This window comes from Muntiacus reevesi, chromosome 16, assembly GCF_963930625.1.
Source record: "Muntiacus reevesi chromosome 16, mMunRee1.1, whole genome shotgun sequence".
NCBI lineage: Eukaryota > Metazoa > Chordata > Mammalia > Artiodactyla > Cervidae > Muntiacus > Muntiacus reevesi.
The window spans coordinates 2,284,768-2,305,074 of NC_089264.1; the positions used below are offsets into that span (position 1 = coordinate 2,284,768).

Genomic DNA, 20,307 nt, shown 5'->3' on the forward strand with positions numbered 1-20,307 from the left:
CATCCTCTGCAACCCTCTTCTCCTTATGTAGGAGGATATAAATAAATTGTTAATTTTTTTTCTCCCCCCCCCCCCATGCCCTTTCACATCTATATGTCCTTCTTGCTAGAAATATAGCCAAAGGTTTCCCTCTTTCCAGGAAGTGCTTAGCAGTGTCTCCAGGGCAGTTCTTCACCTGTATTCTCACTGCATCACTGCACCACTCTGACCATCCACCGACCCAGGTAGCCTTTAAATTGAGTGCAAACTCTCTCTCTTTGACCATCCATCACAAGCTGCTATAAATGACCCCATCATCTTGTCTCCTTTTTCCTTCTTTTCTCTTAAAATCAACTTACATAAATTGCTCACTGTTTTCTCATTGGAAACATTCTGCTTCATCCAAAACTAAACACTTTTTCTAATATCCATCTTAAACCTGTCATACTTGCTATTTTCTTAAAATCAGTGAATCAAGTCTTTTAATCTGTCCCTGAAATTTACATCTGCTCTATAAAGCTCTTGCTGAACTGAAAGTTATCCACAAATTCCTCTTAAAACCTTCCTGAGCTGAATTTGAGATTATTCAAATTCAGGGCCCAGTCACATAATGCATGTTCTCCTTTGATGTATAAAATGTTAATAATTCATATATTCATGCTGCAGTATTGGAGTGACTACTACATGATGGGCTTTGTTCTAAGCATAGGGGACATCCGTTCAGTTCAGTTCAGTCACAGCACTGAACAAAACAAAGCTCTATTCTCATGCAGAAAGAAAGGAGAGACAGACAACAGGCCTGTAAGCAAATATATAAATAAGTACTGTGATGAAATATAAAGCAAAGTAAGGGGAGAATGATTAGAGGTCTGTCTGCCAAGGTGACATTTGAGTGAAAGCATGAAAGAAGTTAAGAAGGAAAGCATGCTGGTATTTGTGGGAGGAGAATCTGGAAAGAAAGAACAACAATGTAAAGACTGAAAGCAGGAGCTTTCTTGAGTGTGGCTGGAGGAGAACTGGGAATGCAGCAACAGCTAACTCAGGCCCTACCTCGGAGGCAACAGTAATGGTCTGGGATGTTCCTGAGAGACAGGCAAACCCATCTGAGACTTTGCAACAAATGTAACATGACATGACTTTAGGGGGAAAAAATCAAGGTGAAGTTGACACACAAATTGCAAATCTCTTACTAAACTATGCTGAGATAGCCCAACATTTTTCAGGCTCACATTCCTCCTTTAAAAATGAGGGACTAATAACTGCTATGTCAAGTTGAGGAAATTAAATGAGGACTTACCAGGATGGCTAACATATGATGAACACTTTATTGAAAGTACTAAACCTTATTGCATGTGCATTTGTCAATATTAGCTTTATCTCTCTCCATAATAATGTTTTTCTTGGGACCACATCTAAATAATTGTGGACACTTTGGCTAGATGCCAAAGATACGCACTTCTTTATGCTTTATGTGTGCAGTCTTTTGTCATTTCAAGCAAAATCCTCTAAATATTTGGATTTAAGAGAAAGCTGAAAAACCAAATATGATTCTGACTTGTTATGAATAGTGACTTGACCTATTTTATATGGTTATAGTGGCACCATTCATGTCTTTACTTTTTATTGTAAATGTATTCATGAACATATCTTGAGGGAAACAGACATGAAGAATCTTTTGTCTTATGCTCACTGATTAATTTTCAAATAGAGTTTACTTAAAAACATTATGTAAAATGTCAGCCATTTGAAGAGTATTTTGGCGGAAGTTTGAAGCCAGGGGAAAAAATTATATATAAAACCATAATAAATTTGAATTCTTTAATCCTGCCTAATTTTTTTCAATGAAACTCAAACATGGTTTTTTAATTACACTGTGAGACTACATGTATATAATGGGAAGCAGTTCAACATTTTCTAAACCTATCATTCAGGGACTTCCCTGGTGGTCCAGTGGTTGAGACTCTGCTTCCAGTGTGCATGTGTGGGTTCAACCCCTGGTCTGGATGGTAGCTAAGATCCCACGTGCTGCATCCTGTGGTCCCAAGATAAAGAAGCAAAATAAAGCCACAAAGATCAGGTACCAGGGAGCAAGGTGTGTGGGACCAGAGCAGCCCCAAGGTTAAGAGCCTGTGAGGTGGATGTCAAACGGAGTGTCACCTACTGCCTGCGTCAGGCATTTTCATCACCATCTTAGCTGTGATGAAGAGGGAGAGAAGACAAAGTCTGTTCTCTGCGGTTTAGCATCCCTACCATGAATTTGTCAAGAGAACTTCACTCGTAACCCAGGCAACCGCAGCACTGGCCCCAGAGCCCCAAGGGACAGGATGAAGGGATACATTCTGTGCCTTATAAAAGTCTGAAAAAATTAATTCAGTGCTATCATTCCTCTCCTTAAAACCCTGAAATGCAAAGGACACGAGGTCCTCCTTACTTCATATTCAGTTTACAGTAAAGAGGAAACAATCTGAGCAGATTTCTCCTCCAAGCATTGCCTGGCTTGGTGGTGTCCCGGCACACCCTGAGTAGGCTGTTTTCTGGGCTGTCCTGTGAGGAGGGTCTGCAGCTTCCTCCCCTCTTCAGCATATCAATCCACATTCAACTCATCAGGACTCTGCCTTTGGGTAGAACACCTGCTCCTCTGAGGTACATTCCACATCCTGCTGCAATCTCTGCTCTTTCCAGCAACATTTCTTTCTTTCTTTTTCTTTTTTTTTTTTTTTTTTCTGTTTAAGTAATCCACCATTGCCTGTAGCAGAGATCTTAAAATTTTCAGTTGCCTTAAAGCTTTGAAACTGAAACATTCCCCTTTACTTTTAGCAAATTAACTGCTAACCTGATGAGTAGACTGGAGGTCTGCAGACACCCTGCACAGCACAGTGAGGTTTATAAGTGCCATCTCACTTTCTCTTTTCAGACACCACTGAGGTTGCCCCTCCATGTGGGGTCTCATCACTGCAAGGAGTCTGTGACAGGCAGAGGCCTCACATGTCTCCCAAGATTCACTGTCCCCCACATAATCCCCAAGGATGTGACTATGTGGGTTTTACTTGTCTGGTAGGTTTATTTTATGGGACTGTTGACTTTAGGAAAGGGAGTTTTTCTGAGTGCCTAACATCTAATCACATGAGAAAAGCAGAGATTTTTCTCTGGCTCCTGGGTGAAAGGAAAATCAAAGATTCAAATCTGCTGACTTGAAGATGAAGGGACCCATTGCAAAGAATGTAAGTGGTCTCTAGAAGCTGAGACCAGCCCTCTTCTGACAGCCTTCAAGGAATTGGGTCCTCAGTCCCACAGCCATGAGGACTTGAACTTTGCCAGCAAGAAGAATGAGCGTGGAAATAGACTTTTCTCTAGAGCCTCCAAACCAACCAGGCTGGCATTTGATTTCACTTTGTGGTACCCCAGCCAGAAAACTCAGTCACAGCTCAAGAACTGTGAGAAAATAATGGGTATTTTAAAGTACTAAGTTTGTGGCAATATGCTACACAGAAATAGAAAATGAATACATTCTACATCTATTCTTATCTCTTTTTTAGGAATCTTTTCATTAAATTGTTTCCAGCCTTCAACTTCTTGCTGTGTCATATGGCCTGTCATCACTATAACAACCATCACAACCACCTCTAATAGTAAATGAGTATGCTAGATAGTATATGTAAGTGCTACAGCTATAGTATTATATTTAAAGTTTCATAAAAAGCCAGGGATCTTATGAAAATGCAGATTATGGATCTGTGGGTTTGGGTTGGAGTTCAAGATTTAAACCAGTTCCCAAGGGATGGTTCAAAGCTCTGTTTGTGTATATAAGTCAAAAAGTTCAAATACAACTTTTAGCTGCATGAAATGACAATTCTTCTTAGTCCATCATTCTTATAAGTTATGTCAGTGGCACTTATAAGTCAGTGACACTGACTTTATTTGGATTTAAGTAACTACACACTCAGTTTGGTATTTCTCAAAATATAACCTGAGGGAGGGGAATGGAATGTGACCTGAGGAAATTAACTAGTTGCTGATTACTAAAGTCCATCTCTACCCTTGAAATCAGAACTGCTAGAAGCAGAGCTCAAGAATTTACAATAAGCCCCTCAGATGCCTCTTATGTTAAGCAGAGTTTCTCAGCTTCGGCACTGCTAATATTTTGGACAGATCCTTCTTTCTTTGTGAGGGGCTGTTGTGTGCACAGCAAAATGCTAACATTTCTGGTCTCTACTCTGCAGATGTCAATGGCATCCCCATCCTCTGTCATACCAACAAATAATGTCTCTAGAACTTAAAAAAATTATTGGAGTACAGTTGTTTTACAATGCTGTGATGGTCTGTCATACAACAAAGTGACTCACTACACATATCCATATATCGCCTCCTTTTTGAATTCCCGTCCCATTTTGGGCCCCACAGAGCACTGAGTAGAGTTCCTTGTGATGTAGATTTTTATTTTGTATCTATTTTTTGCACAGTAGTGTATACAATACACTATTCCCAATTCATCCCACCCTTTGATGTCCATAGGTTTGTTCTCTCCATCTGTGTCTCTATTTCTGCTTTGCAAGTAGGTTCATCTGAACCATTTTTCTAGATTCCACATGTTAATATATGATATTTTTTCTTGTTCTGACTTCCTTCACTCTGCATGATAGTCTCTAGGTCCATTCATGTCTCTGCAAATTGCACAATTTTTTTTTCTTATGGCTGAATAATATTCCATTGTATATATGGACCACATCTTCTTAGACTTGACTAAATGCCCTTGAGAAGCAAAATCCCCTTGACTCTTAAATCAGCAGACTGTTGATTTAGGTTTTGTCTAGAAAAGATGTAACTGAAAGTGAATTTAACACAGGGTTCAGTCACTTTTTTTCCTATAAAAATAGAATAAATGTATATCCATAAAATTATGCTATTAAAGTTATAACATAGTTTAGTATGTTTCATTAAAATGATCTAGATAGACACTATTTATTTATAAGTGAACTTTTTTTCCAGGTTTAATTCAGTTTGAACTTTGCATTAATTGACACTTTTCTTTGTGAGGTCCTGGTGAATACTCATATCTTTATAAGACTTAGAAGTTCTACTTTTCAAAACACTTTAACTGTGTGATAAAAGCTATTAAAAAGAGTGATTTAAAAAAAATCTGTCCTCAACATTTCTATGAATAATGAAATATTGTCTTCATCCCCTCTCCATTGTTTTCTGACCACTTTAGAGATTCTTTACTTCTGGCAAATATATCTGCTGATTAGCCTGTCACCCTTTTCTCTCCACAAATGAGACAGATCAGTAAAAATCTGATTCTGAAACTTTCTAATGGTCTGTATAAATCCCCATGTCTATTATGTTACTGTGTGTGCTTCCAGTTAGGAAAAATTTATTCTGATGACCATGTATTGCTATCACCAGTAGTAATGCCTCCTTTGAATTTATATTTCATGTTGAAGTCTATCGCTAAGGCAATATAGCAACTAAGTCATGTGCGTATCTGTGTAACTTCAGCTCCTTTTATTTTTCCATCCTTACAAGCCGCAATCCTTTCTTTTCCATATGACCATTTTAAACACAATTTTGAGTTTAAAATCACTTAAAATGTGATTTTTAAATATGTACATAATGAGTCCTTGACTTATCTCTAGGAGGTGGTGATCTAGGATGTGTGCAAATTTTAGGATAAGTGCAAATTTTAAGGTACTCACTTAAAATTCTAGGATAAGTGCAAATTTTAAGTTACTCGCTTAAAATTAGGTCTATTTCTTTGATTGGAGCATTCAGCCCATTATATTTACAGTGATTTTTGTTATGTATACTTTATTGTCTTTTTGTTAGCTGTTATGGGTTTGTTTTCATAGGTATTTTTTGTTCTTTCTTCTTTGCTTGCTTCTCTTTTAACTATAGATAGATAGTGTTATGTTTGGATTCCTTTTACATTTTTGTGTGTATTTATTACTTGTGGGCAGTTACATATATATACACATGCACACTACCGAATACTATTTGGTCATAAAAAGAATAAATTGCTGCCATTTGCGACAACATGGATGAACTAGGAGCACATCATGTTAAGTGAAATAAAACAGACAGAGGGAAACAAATACTGTGTGATATCATATATGTGGAATCTAAAAAATAAAACAAATGAGTGACTATAACAAAACAAAGGCAGACTCGCAGATGTAAAGAACAAACCAGTGTTGCCATTGAGGAGAGGGATGGGGGAACTACAATATTGCAATAGAGGGTCAAGAGGCACAAATAATTATGTATAATATAAACTCCAAGGATGCAGCAATGTACAGGACAGGAAATATAGCCAATATTGTATAATAACTACTAATGGAGTGTAACCTTTAAAAAATTGTAAATCAGTGTATTATATAACTTAAACTTATAATATTGTACATCAACTATATCTCAATAAAAGGTGGGAAAAAACTCAAGAGGTTCCCAGCTACAGGAAATTTCTCAAATCCAGGGGCTATTCGAGAAGAAATGGTTTACCAAGCAGAGTTCTAGTCTCTCTTGTTAAAGTTGGCCCCAGCACTGCTCATTTATTATTCTTATGTCTGTCACTTAAAGTCTCTCAAAAAGCAGTGTGGAGGAGTGGAATTAGACATGGTCTTAAGACTGGACAGACATGTGTTTCACTCTAGCTTTGGCACAATTTTGGCAAACAACTAACTCTTGAAATCTTAATTTCCTCATTTAAAAAGGAGGATGAATCAATCTCATAACTATTTTGTGAAGATAAAATGCAATAAAAAATTGTTAAATGATTCAGTTCAGTTCAGACGTTCAGTGGTGTCTGACTCTTGTGACCTCATGGACTGCACCACACCAGGCTTCCCTGTCCATCACCTGCTCAAACTCATGTCCATCAACTCGGTGATCCCATCCAACCACCCCATCCTCTCATGTCCCCTTCTCTCCCTGCCTTCAATCTTTCCCAGCATAAGGGTCTTTTCTAATGAGTGAGGTCTTCACATCAGGTGGCCAAAGTATTGGAGCTTCAGCTTCAGCATCAGTCCTTCAAATGAATATTTAGGACTGATCTCCTTTATGATTAACTGGTTTGCTCTCCTTGCAGTCCAAGAGACCCGCAAGATGACTAACACAGGACAGGGCCCATGGAAAGTACTCTGTTTAAGTTATTAATAAATAATAATATTAATTAATGATACAATACTATCATTTTACTTATCCTGATCTATTCCTTGTCTGGCTTTGCTTTCCTTCACCTTATGTGTAGACAAATAGGCATAGCTAGATCAGAAATTTGTCCATATTAATTCTTAACTATAGATTTTTATATACACTCTCTGTATCAGTTCAGTTCAGTTGCTCAGTCGTGTCCAAATCTTTGCGACCCCATGAATCACAGCACGCCAGGCCTCCCTGTCTATCACAAACTCCTGGAGTTTAATCAAACCCATGTGCATCGAGTCGGTGATGCCATCCAGCCATCTCATCCTCTGTTGTCTCCTTCTCCTCCTTCCCCCAATCCCTCCCAGCATCAGGGTCTTTTCAAATGAGTCAACTCTTCGCACAAGGTGGCCAAAGAATTGGAGTTTCAGCTTCAGCATCAGTCCTTCCAATGAACACCCAGGACTGATCTCCTTTAGGATGGACTGGTTGGATCTCCTTGCCGTCCAAGGGACTCTCAAGAGTCTTCTCCAACACCACAGTTCAAGAGCATCAATTTTTCAGTGCTCAGCTTTCTTCACAGTCTAACTCTCACATTGATACATGACCACTGGAAAACCCATAGCCTTGACCAGACGGACCTTTGTTGGCAATGTAATTAATGTCTCTGCTTTTTAATATGCTATCTAGGTTGGTCATAACTTTCCTTCCAAGGAGTAAGCATCTTTTAATTTCATGGCTGCAGTCACCATCTGCAGTGATTTTGGAGCCCAAAAAAATAAAGTCTGACACTGTTTCCACTGTCTCCCCATCTATTTCCCATGAGGTGATGGGACCAGATGCCATGATCTTAGTTTCCTTAATGTTGAGCTTTAAGCCAACTTTTTCACTCTCCTCTTTCACTTTCATCAAGAGGCTTTTTAGTTTCTCTTCACTTTCTGCCATAAGGGTGGTGTCATCTGATATCTGAGGTTATTGATATTTCTCCCGGCAATCTTAATTCCAGTTTGTGCTTCTTCCAGCCCTGCGTTTCTCACAATGTACTCTGCATATAAGTTAAATAAGCAGGGTGACAGTATACAGCCTTGACGGACTCCTTTTCCTATTTGGAACCAGTCTGTTCCATGTCCAGTTCTAACTGTTGCTTCCTGACCTGCATACAGGTTTCTCAAAAGGCAGGTCAGGTGGTTTGGTATTCCCATTTCCTTTAGAATTTTCCACAGTTTATTGTGATCCACACAGTCCAAGGCTTTAGCATAGTCAATAAAGCAGAATATATGTTTTTCTGAAACTCTCTTGCTTTTTCAATGATCCAGCAGATATTGGCAATTTGATCTCTGGTTCCTCTGCCTTTTCTAAAACCAGCTTGAACATCTGGAAGTTCTCGGTTCATATATTGCTGAAGCCTGGCTTGGAGAATTTTGAGCATTACTTTATTAGCATGTGAGATGAGTGCAATTGTGCGATAGTTTGAGCATTCTTTGGGATTGCCTTTCTTTGGGATTGGAATGAAAACGGACCCTTTCTAGTCCTCTGGCCACTGCTGCGTTTTCCAAATTTGCTGGCATATTGAGTGCAGCACTCTCACAGCATCATCTTTCAGGATTTGAAATAGCTCAACTGGAATTCCATCACATCCACTAGCTTTGTTCTTAGTGATGCTTTCTAAGGCCCACCTGACTTCACATTCCAGGATGTCTGGCTCTAGGTGAGTGATCACACCATTGTGATTATCTGGGTCATGAAAATCTTTTCTGTGCAATTCTTCTGTATATTCTTGCCACCTCTTCTTAATATCTTCTGCTTCTGTTAGGTCCATACCATTTCTGTCCTTTATTGAGCCCATCTTTGCATGAAATGTTCCCTTGGTATCTCTAATTTTCTTGAAGAGATCTCTAGTCTTTCCCATTCTGTTGTTTTCCTCTATTTCTTTGCATTGATCACTGAGGAAGGCTTTCTTATCTCTCCTGGCTATTCTTTGGAACTCTGCATTCAAATGGGAATATCTTTCCTTTTCTCCTTTGCTTTTTGCTTCTCTTCTTTTCACAGCTATCTGTCAGGCCTCCTCAGACAACCATTTTGCCTTGTTGCATTTCTTTTCCATGGGGATGGTCTTGATTCCTTCCTCCTATATAATATCACGAACCTCCATCCATGGTTCATCAGGCTCTCTGTCTATCAAATCTAGTCCCTTAAGTCTATTTCTCACTTCCACTATTTTTTCATAAGGGATTTGATTTAGGTCATACCTGAATGGTCTAGTGGTTATCCCTACTCTGTTCAGTTTTAGTCTGAATTTGGCAATAAGGAGTTCATGATCTGAGCCACAGTCAGCTCCTGATCTTGTTTTTGCTGACTGTATAGAGCTTCTCCATCTTTGGCTGCAAAGAATATAGTCAATCTGGTTTCAGTTTGGCCATCTGGTGATGTCCATGTGTAGAGTCTTCTCTTGTGTTGTTGGAAGAGAGTGTTTGCTATGATCAGTGCGTTCTCTTGGTAAACTCTATTAACCTTTGTCCTACTTCATTCTGTACTCCAAGGCCAAATTTACCTGTGACTCCAGGTGTTTCTTGACTTCCTACTTTTGCATTCCAGTACCCTATAATGAAAAGGACATCTATTTTGGGTGTTAGTTCTAAGAGGTCTTGTAGTCTCTATATAATTAGCATTTATTTATAGTTATAAGCTATTCACATCACTTGTTAAAATATCCTGGCTTGCTTTTAAAAAGCACAACAGCAAAATCATCTCTACAATGGCCTTTTGCTAACTGAGGAAAAACAAGACTTATTGTTAGCTGAACTTTTCACATAGTATGTAGTTTAAGGTATATATTCACACTAAATATTCTCAAGATTACTGTAGACACCAAGGTGTCCAGATACTTAAGATACACAGGTTCAATGTCAGTTGAAGAGCTAATGACTTAATGAAAGAGAAAGTATAGGAAATTCCATCCTATTTCTATAGGCAGGAAAATTATTGGCTTTAAGTCTTCACTTTGCTACTTGTCTGTCAAAACTCAAACCAAAGAAACAAGATTCGATTTGGTTTTGTAGAATTTTCAGAAACTTACTTATAAAGTGCAAAATGTTATGCCGAATAATTTCATAATAAGCATCGTGCTGAAAATGACTCACTCTGCCTTTGACTGTTGCAAAATAATAATTACCTATGTACTACTGAGGAGAAAGGAAATGGAATTATTGTAGTATTGCGTTAATAAAAAAATTTCAAACTTTTTTCTCTTGATATTTTAGATTTATTGCAACATGGCAATACTTTTCCTGTTTTGTTTATGCCTCAGAATTAGAGTATAACTACCTATCCTTCTAACTAGTTTGAAATATATTTACAACATGCTCCTAATTTTGTAATGTAGACAGTTCAAGGTATCTCTGAGTAATGAACTGAGTTGTGTTCACAGCATTCTTTTTAACATGCGGTATATAAACAATTTATGGTGATAATTATGACATTTTTGTTCTAGTTCTTCTGCCTTTTACAAATTTCAGGTTGCATTATAAATGATACAAAAAAGTATAATTTATTTAAAGTGTATGTTGTGATGATTTGATATATGTTGTGAAAAGGTTTCTGTATTGGGTTCGTAACATATCTATCACCTCATATGTTTTATTTATTTATTTTTTGGTGGGAACATTTACTTTCTCCTCTCTTGGGAAATTTTGATTATACTAGACAGTGTTCTCAATTAGCCACCACATCAGATTTTCAGACTCATTCACTGGTGGCTGAAAGTTGGTGCCCTTTTGCCACCTCTGTGTGAAGCTCTTAGTCCCTCAGTCGTGTCCAACTCTGTGCGACCTCGTGGACCGTAGCCTGCCAGGCTCCTCTGTCCATGGGATTTTTCAGGCAAGAATACTGGAGTGGATTGCCATTTTCCCTCCTCCAGGGGAATCTTCCTGACCCAGGGATCAAACCTATATCTCCTCTGTCTCCTTCATTATGGGCAGATTCTTTACTTTTTAATCTTAGAATATGTGGCAGTTGAAACAGTTTTTTTTTTTTTTTTTTTTTTTAATGTTTCCTAATATTCATTCATGTGTTAGTCACTGAGTCATAGTTGTGTCCAACTCTTTATGACCCCATGGACTGCAGATCACCAGGCTCCTCTGTCCATGGAGTTTCCCAGGCAAGGATGCTGGAGTGGGCTGCCATTTCCTTCTCCAGGGGATCTTCCCCACACCGGGATCACACCGCATCTCCTGCATGAGCATGTGGGATCTTTACTGCTGAATTACCAGGGAAGCCCACTTGTTCATTTATCTACCCCTAAAACAGGTTTATTGTAGACTTACAGAAGTCTTTCAAGACTGAAAGTTCTTGTGAGTATGTAGCCATAACATACTAAGAAAGTTCAGAACACTTGAATCAATGCACTAAGTCACCCATTTACACCAAAAGAAAAGGTCAGTTTCTGGACACTCCTCCTGAGAAAGTCAATCAGGGGGGAAAAAAAAAATGAGGCAGGCAAGATACTGCTGCAAGTAAAAGAATTTCTAGACTCACTAAATTGTTTTAAATGAGCTTTAACCATGAGGGGAAAAATAGTAGAAGTCAATAGCCCCAATTAAATAAATAAATAAAGTAACTTACATTTTGAACTAAGGAAAAAAAAACAGCAACAAATATCTGGGGGTCAGGTCATAGGTAATCACTTCATGCTTAAGTATTTCAAATTATGATGCTATTGACTGAAATTGTGTTTGATTTGTTTAATGCAATTTTATTGCATTTTGCAAAACTGTTCAGGATGTTTATATGCTCTTAACTTTAAAAGGAAAAAAATAAATCTGTGCTTATCTATATATATGTCTGAAATCACCCATCCTAATCATATAAAAATTTATTTATTGGGCGAACAATAAGGTTATGTTTTGTCCCACAAGATCTGTTCCTATTTAACAATGAGTGAAAATCTCAGACAGCCTTAACTCAGTCCTGCATAGACCAGCTCTGTATGTAACATCTGTCACAGGTGCCCAGCGTGGTCAGTCATTCCAATCGTAATCACTGTAACCATGGTAGCCACTGTTCCTCCTCTCGTGGACACTGGATTTCCTTCTCCTTGTTGAGTCCTAATGGAATCTAACCCTGGAAGACCGGCCCAGACACCTGTGCTGCTACTTGCTGTCCTCACTCTCCCATTTGACAGTTCCCTGGGTGTGTGTGATTCTTTTCTGATGTCTCCAAATGGAAAATTCCAAAGGCCAAATCTTTGCCATCTGAGTCTCTGAAATGCTATGATGCAATGCAAATTTCCCCCAGCTTTCTTTGTCTTTCGATACTGCAGCCTCCCTTCTAAGTGCTAGATATCTAGATATTTTGGATTTTGAGTGTTTGGATCTGCCCATTTTTTTAACAGGGGATAGCAGTATGTTTCCTACTTGATTCTCCAATTAAGAACCAATATTCTACTTCCTGTGGTGAGAGGGGAGCCTCTGAATGCTTTATTCACCTTAACTGGAGTATAGTTTCTTTACAATGTTATGTTGCTTTCTGCTGGACAACAAAGTGAATCAGCTATGCATATACATGTGTCCCCTTTCTCCCTCTGCCCCATCCCATTCTTCTTGGTCATCACAGAGCCCCAGGCTGAGCTCGCTGGGCTATACAGCAGCTTCCACCAGCTCTCCATTTCACACACGGCAGTGCACATCCGTCAGTGTCACTCTCTCAATATGTCCCATTCTTCCCCTCCCCTCCTGCGTCCACAAGTCCATTCTCTATATCTATGTCCCTAGCACCGCTCTGCAAATAGGTCTTCTGTAACATTTTTCTAGGTTCCATATATGTGTTAGTATACGATATTTGTTTTTCTCTTTCTGACTTACTTCACTCTGTATGACAGACTCTAGGTTCATCCACATCACTACAAATGACCCAATTTCTTCCCTTTTATTGGCTGAGTATTTTCATTGGTTATTAAAAAAAAAAAAAAAAAAAGCTGAGTACTGAAGAACTGATGCTTTTAGAACTGTGGTTTTGGAGAAGACTCTTGAGAGTCCCTTGGACTGCAAGGAATCAAATCAAATCAGTCAATCCTAAAGAAATCAGTCCTAAATATTCACTGGAAGGACTGATGCTGAAGCTGAAACTCCAATACTTTGGCCACATTATGTGAAGAACTGACTCATTAGAAAAGACCCTGATGCTGGGAAAGACTGAGGGCAAGAGGAGAAGGGAATGACAGAGGATGAGAGGGTTGGATGGCATCACCGACTCAATGGACATGAGTTTGAGCAAGCTTTGGTAGTTAGTGAAGAACAGGGAAGCCTGGCGTGCTGGAGTCCATGAAGTTACAGAGTTGACACGACTGAACGACTGAACTGAAAAAAAAAAAAAAAAAAAAAGTAAACTCTGTCCAGGTTGTCTTTCCTTCTCAATGTAAATGAGTGGGATTTCTAAGAAGGAAACTTGAAATCAGACAGATCTCTGGATCTCCAGCACTAATAGATAATAATCCCTGGGTGAGATATTTAACTTTTAAACATCTCAAGCTTCCCTATCTGAAATCACACAGCAGTTTGTAATTTAAAGATGTTTCATGAGAGTAAATGAGTTAGTGAAAAATTGTATATCATCATACTTGGCATTAGCAATTATTATCTTTACAACTAATGATAAAAAAAAAAAACAATATACATATTGACTGGAAATACACAGCAGAAAAATCCCAAGGAAGAGGTTTTCTGTTTGTTTTTAGACATATAAATTAGAGCTGCAATGTTTCTATAGTAGATACAAAAAGATTAAGAAAACTCTGATATTTCATAAACCTATAGCTTGGAAACAGAGTGTATAAAGTCAAAGGATTTCTTTTTTGGTATCAAAATATAACTAATCCATTTAGCCTGAAAAATGTAAAAATATTTTTCTTTTTGAGGGTATTTCCTATTATTAGGTACGTAATCTGTGTCATGGGCTTCCTTTGGTGGCTCTGTCTGCCAACGCAGGAGACACAATTTTTATCCCTGAGTCAGGAAGATCCCCCAGAGAAGGAAATGGCAACCCACTCCAGTATTCTTTACTGAGAAACCATATGGACAGAGGAGCCTGGCAGGCTACATTCCATGGAGTAGCAAAAGAGTTGGACACAATTTAGTGACTAAACAAGACCCAAAATTAGATTGCACATTCAAATAAAAATATTTCTTAAGAAACTATGAGCAGCCATTTATATTTTACTTTTAATACTGTGTGTTAAATTTCAAACCTTTAGAAGTGTAGATAAAGCATAAATAATGGGCTGAGAAGAACTGAGACAGATGACATTCACTTCTCCAGTTTACATAAGCTTCCTAAGACTTCCAAACCTTATTTTCTCAAAAGTTGCATTTGTTTATTCTGGATGACATTTTCTGTGTGTATTGTCCCAGTAGCTTCTCCAAGTGAGTATAGAAATCTCAAGAGGAATGCCTGGATGATTTATAGGTGTCATCACACCTCTGGTTTAAAAATATCACCTTCTTTGATATACCATTTAGGAGTATTTTATTGCTTTCTAACTTGTCAGGAAATTGCTGAAGTTTGACTCTTATTATGACTGCATACTTATGTGAGAACTTATTGATAAGAAGAAATCCACAACATAAATTAAGCAAAAAGCAATATTAAGCCTGTCATTCAGGATTCAGAACACAAAGAAGGAAAATTCCTTTTCTGAAATCCTTTGCAGGGCTTCCTTCTCCAGCGACACTGTTCTTACCTCTCCAGCCTTCTGCTTTTCTCTTACCTGGGAGAGAGAAAGAAGGCTCTAAGTGCACAGTAGTTTTCTAGAAAAGGAGAATCTGTGTGGTGAGTCATAGGTGTCTTTAAGAGCAAGTTCACCGAAAGCCCTAAATTCTGTTCTTAGCTCTGGTGAAGAATTGCTGTGCATTGAACACAAGTGATCCTGCACAATGAGCTATCCTCAGCTGTGTCTTAAGATAATAATACATTTTTTGTCTGTTCACAGATTTTATGGGGATCAATGAGATGATATGTAAAAATGTACAAAATTTGAAAATTCCATACTAATAGAAAATTAGCTTCTAACTAGCTTCTATTCTAAGAAGTAAATTAGACTTGCAAAAACTTTATATAATACAAGAGAATAAATAAAATTTCTAAAATGTTCATATGAATAATATTATTTTCTTAGTTTTAATTACCCATCTCATTTGCTTCTAATATATCAGTTTAAAATTTTGACTGCAGAGCAGGGAATTTTCCATGAATACGTATTGAGTTATTTTAGAGTATAGTGGTTAGTTCCAAATGTTTCTACTTATATCCCATGAAAGTGGTCAAGGCATTGGTTCCATTTCTGAGACAGCAGTGTTTATTAGATGCTCATCAAAACCAAAAAAATCTGCATGCATACTCATATACACATTTATTAGAAATTTGCTATTAAAAAGGATTTGTAGACACAATTTGCAAATAATAATACAATATGTAACACTTTTATTGTAAACTACATATAGTTAATTATCATAGAATGCTTTAATTAATTTTGTGATATATCCATAGCCAACCTATGGCTACAATTGACAGATGAGTGTTGTTCTGACAAAAATTCTGTGTGATGCTTTTGTTTTATTTGACAGTAAGAAAAAACTAAACAATAAAACTGTATGTTAGAAAGTCATGTATTCATCAATGTTCAGTGATGAATCATCTTTTTAGTAAATTGAATAATAGTCTTCAAATACTGGAAGAATAGAACTTCAAGTTTTAAATTTTACTTAAACTACAATGGCTACAGACAAAGCACACTTTTAAATTTAATCTCCATCATTAATATTTTCTCTGCAATCTTAAGCCCAACAACCAAAGAAACAATAAACCATAACTGGTAGTATTTGTTGATTTCAATGGTATATTCTCACCATGACTGAGATCAAGCTACCAAAGTGACCTCATTAAATGTACAGTTGAGAAGAGAGGCAGAATAGCAAACACCATTATATAGTATTTCTAGTATACAGGTATCAGTTCAGTGCTGTTCATTCACTCAGTCGTGTCCAACTCTTTGCGACCCCATAAATCACAGCACGCCAGGCCTCCCTGTCCATCACCAACTCCCAGAGTTTACACAAACCCATGTCCATTGAGTCGGTGATGCCATCCAGCGATCTCATTCTCTGCCATCCCCTTCTCCTCCCGCCCTCAATCTTTCCCAGCATCAGGGTCTTTTCAAATGAGTCAACTCTGCATCAGGTGGCCAAAGTATTGGAGTTTCAACTTCAACATCAGTCCTTCCAATGAACACCCAGGACTGATCTCCTCTTGGATGGACTGGTTGGATCTCCTTGCAGTTCAAGGGACTCTCAAGAGTCTTCTCCAACACCACAGTTCAAAAGCATCAATTCTTCTGTGCTCAGCTTTCTTCACCATCCAACTCTCACATCCATGCATAACTACTGGAAAAACCATAGCCTTGACTAGATGGACCTTTGTTGGCAAAGTGATGCCTCTACTTTTAAATATGCTGTCCAGGTTGGTCATAACTTTCCTTCCAAGGAGTAAGCGTCTTTTAATTTAATGGCTGCAATCACCATCTGCAGTGATTTTGGAGCCCCCCAAAATAAAGTCTGACACTGTTTCCACTGTCTCCCCATCTATTTCCCATTAGGTGATGGGACCAGATACCATGATCTTAGTTTTCTGAATGTTGAGCTTTAAGCCAACTTTTTCACTCTTCTCCTTCACTTTCATCAGAGGCGTTTTAGTTCCTCTTCACTTTTTGCCATAAGGGTGGTGTCATCTGCATATCTGAGGTTATTGATATTTCTCCCAGAAATCTTGATTCCAGCTTGTGCTTTTTCCAGCCCAGCGTTTCTCATGATGTACTCTGCATATAAGTTAAATAAGCAGGGTGACAATATACAGCCTTGACATACTCCTTTTCCTATTTGGAATCATTCTGTTGTTCCATGCCCAGTTCTAACTGTTGCTTCTTGACCTGCACACAGGTTTCTCAAGAGGCAGGTCAGGTGGTCTGGTATTCCCATCTCTTTAAGAATTTTCCACAGCTGATTGTGATCCAAACAGTCAAAGACTTGGGTATAGTCAAAATAAAGCAGAAATAGATGTTTTTTCTGGAATTCTCTTTCTTTTTTGATGATCCGGCAGATGTTGGCAATTTGATCTCTGTTTCCTCTGCCTTTTCTAGAGATCGCTTCAAGAAAATTAGAGGTACCAAGGGAACATTTCATGTGAAGATGGGCTCAATAAAGGACAGAAATGGTATGGACCTAACAGAAGCAGAACATATTAAAAAGAGGTGGCAAGGATACACAGAAAAACTGTACAAAAAAGATCTTCACCACCCAGATAACCACGATGGTGTGATCACTCACCTAGAGCCATACATCCTGGAATGTGAAGTTAAGTGGGCCTTAGAAAGCATCACTAAAAACAAAGCTAGTGGATGTGATGGAATTCCAGTTGAGCTATTTCAAATCTTTAAAGATGATGCTGTGAAAGTGCTGCACTCAATATGCCAGCAAATTTGGAAAACTCAGCAGTGGCCACAGGACTGAAAGAGGTCAGTTTTCATTCCATTCCCAAAGAAAGGCAATGCCAAAGAATGCTCAAACTACTGCACAATTGGACTCATCTCACACGCTAGTAAATTAATGCTCAAAATATACAGGTATAATAGAAGTTAATAACCTCAGGAGCTTAGGTAAAAGGAAAAATTTAAAAATAATGAGTTTAAATGTTTACTATTTTTGTTTTGATATAACTTATTTGTGACTTTATATAAGTTAACTCGTTAATAAAGCCTGTGATTAAGATATAGCCACCATACTCCTGAAGCTTCAACAGCTGGCTCCCACAAACCAGCACAAACCAGATCCAACATGTTGGTCCCAGTTGTGGTTTCATAACAACCTGAAACAATCAAAGTAGGAAATGGTTGGAACTAATAACACTCACTTGATGATTCACTACTATATTCAATCTCCATTAGAGGTTACAACCTTATAACGCTTCTTGGGCCTTTTATTGACACAGTTACACAGTCACTGTAGTTATCATAGAGAAGTTGACATCTTGAGATCACATCATATTCAAAGAAGGGTATAGCTTGGCAATATCTTGAATGTGAGTTTGCGAATAATTTCTGCTACAAAGATAAACTTTTTCAAAGTGAAAAATGATGTTGGCAAGGAAAAATTTTCCTGTAACTTTTTAGATTATTTTTGCTGGCCTTAGATTGAAGTGAAACAGATTAACAGGAGAAAAATACATTTAAGTACAAGCATACTGGGGTTCCAGGGATTTAAGACCCAGGGGCAAGTTGAGTAGTTGAGGCTAATGAATCCTGAGTTAAGGAGTGGAGTAGGAGCCCGGGACTTCAAAGGAGAGGCGGGCAAATTCACAGGAAGTTGAGATCAGTTGTTTGTTAGTTAGATATCTGTGTGCCGTGCAGATAAATTCAGATGAAACACCTCTAGTACAGCTCTCTCTCTAAGCCAGGTCCTTTATCTAAATTACTTTAGGTAGTTAAGGGGAAAATAAAAAGTTCTTCCTGAGTCTCTTGGGCTTTCCTTTTCTTCAGCTCAAAATAATTCACTTGCTGACTGGCAGTTTAAGGAGGCTCATTTTGAACACCTTCAATGGCTTGATGTGAAGTTCTATTATGCCCTTCTGTGGACACATGTGCCACTGTTTTTCTAAAGAATTGGCAAGAGAAACCTTACCGATTGTTCCTATGTGCTCAGACCTCAGTTTTTAGTGCAATAAAATAGGCATTTTAGTCACTGAAAATATTTTAAAGAGTTTCTGCCTGTGCCTTCCCTTTAATATATGCTTCTTCCTACATTATTCATTTAATTAAATGTCACTCTTATCCACCAGTTATCAAAGCAAGAAAACTGGGTGTAATACTAAGTTATTCTTTTCCTTTCTGTTTACGACTTGTAAATAGCCACTATATGGTATTTCTTCTTCCTAAATAGCATTACATCTACTACTATTGTCGATTTAAAAAATATATATTCACAACCTAAAAGTTGAGCATTATGTTTTATTCAATGGGAATTTTTAGGACTTTAGGCTGGGGGCAGACAGCATTTCAGGTAACCCTGAGAAAACTGTTTCAAAGAAGTGAGGGGAGGAGTCAGGATAATAGCAGTTTTTCAAGGAAGTGCAGGTAGTCTGAATGTCAAAAGATTACTGCTAATTAAAGAAAATCAGATAATCCAAGCTAAGAAATTTAGCATTTTTCTATGTATGGCAAGAGTCTGTGCTCACTGAAATCATTCCTTTGATATTCACCTCAGCCACCTGGGGCCAGTATTCTGTTTTCACATCCTGAACTTCCTCAGAGCTCACCATAGGAAGGGGCTGGAGTCTGATGGCTGCCAGATGACAGGTATTCTTTCCTTCCTGAGTTCTCTCAGGCTCACCAGCTCATCATCCATGGTGGCTGCAATCGCTGGTGACTGTAACACCCTTGTTTACTGACATGGCAGAAAGTGTTCCATTTCTCACTTTTTGAAGAAAAAGAATGGCAAGAAGACCAAGTGGTTGTCTGAGGAGGCTTTACAAATAGCTGAGAAAATGAGATAAAAGGCAAGGGAGGAAGGGAAAGTTATACCCAACTGAATGAAGAATTCCAGAGAATAGCAAGGAGAGATTAGGAGGCCTTCTTAACCAAACAATGAAAAGAAATATAGAAAAATAATAGAAAGATAAAGGACAGAAAAAATAAGGACCTAACAGAAGCAGAAGATATTAAGAATAGGTGGCAAGAATATACATAAAAACTATACAAAAATGTCTTAATGATCAGGATATTCACGACTAGTGTGCCCACTCACCTTGAGCTGAACATCCTGGAGTGTGAAGCCAAATGGGCCCTCAGAAGCATTATTACAAACAAAGTTAGTGGAGGTGATGAAGTTCCAGCTGAGCTATTTAAAATTCTAAAAGATGATGCTGTTAAAGTGCTGCACTCAATATGCCAGCAAATTTGGAAATCTCAACAGTGTCTATAGGACTGGAAAAGGTCAGTTTTCATTTCAATCCCAAAGAAAGGCAATGCCAAAGAAAGTTAAAAATATCATACAAATTCATTCATTTCATATGTGAGCAAGGTAATGCTCAAAATCCTTCAAGCTAGGTTTCAGCAGTACATGAACTAAGGATTTCCAAATGTAAAAGCTGGGA

The 20,307-nt window shown here is 38.0% G+C and overlaps 1 protein-coding gene and 1 pseudogene across 2 annotated transcripts in view; one reads left to right on the top strand and one right to left on the bottom strand.

Moving 5' to 3' along the window:
• The window catches only part of MARCHF1 (membrane associated ring-CH-type finger 1), a 435,397-nt gene that overhangs the window by 112,692 nt on the left and 302,398 nt on the right, over window positions 1–20,307 (top strand). The window lies entirely within an intron of this gene.
• Window positions 12,132–20,307, bottom strand: part of LOC136148100 (basic immunoglobulin-like variable motif-containing protein pseudogene) — a 31,150-nt pseudogene continuing 22,974 nt past the window's right edge.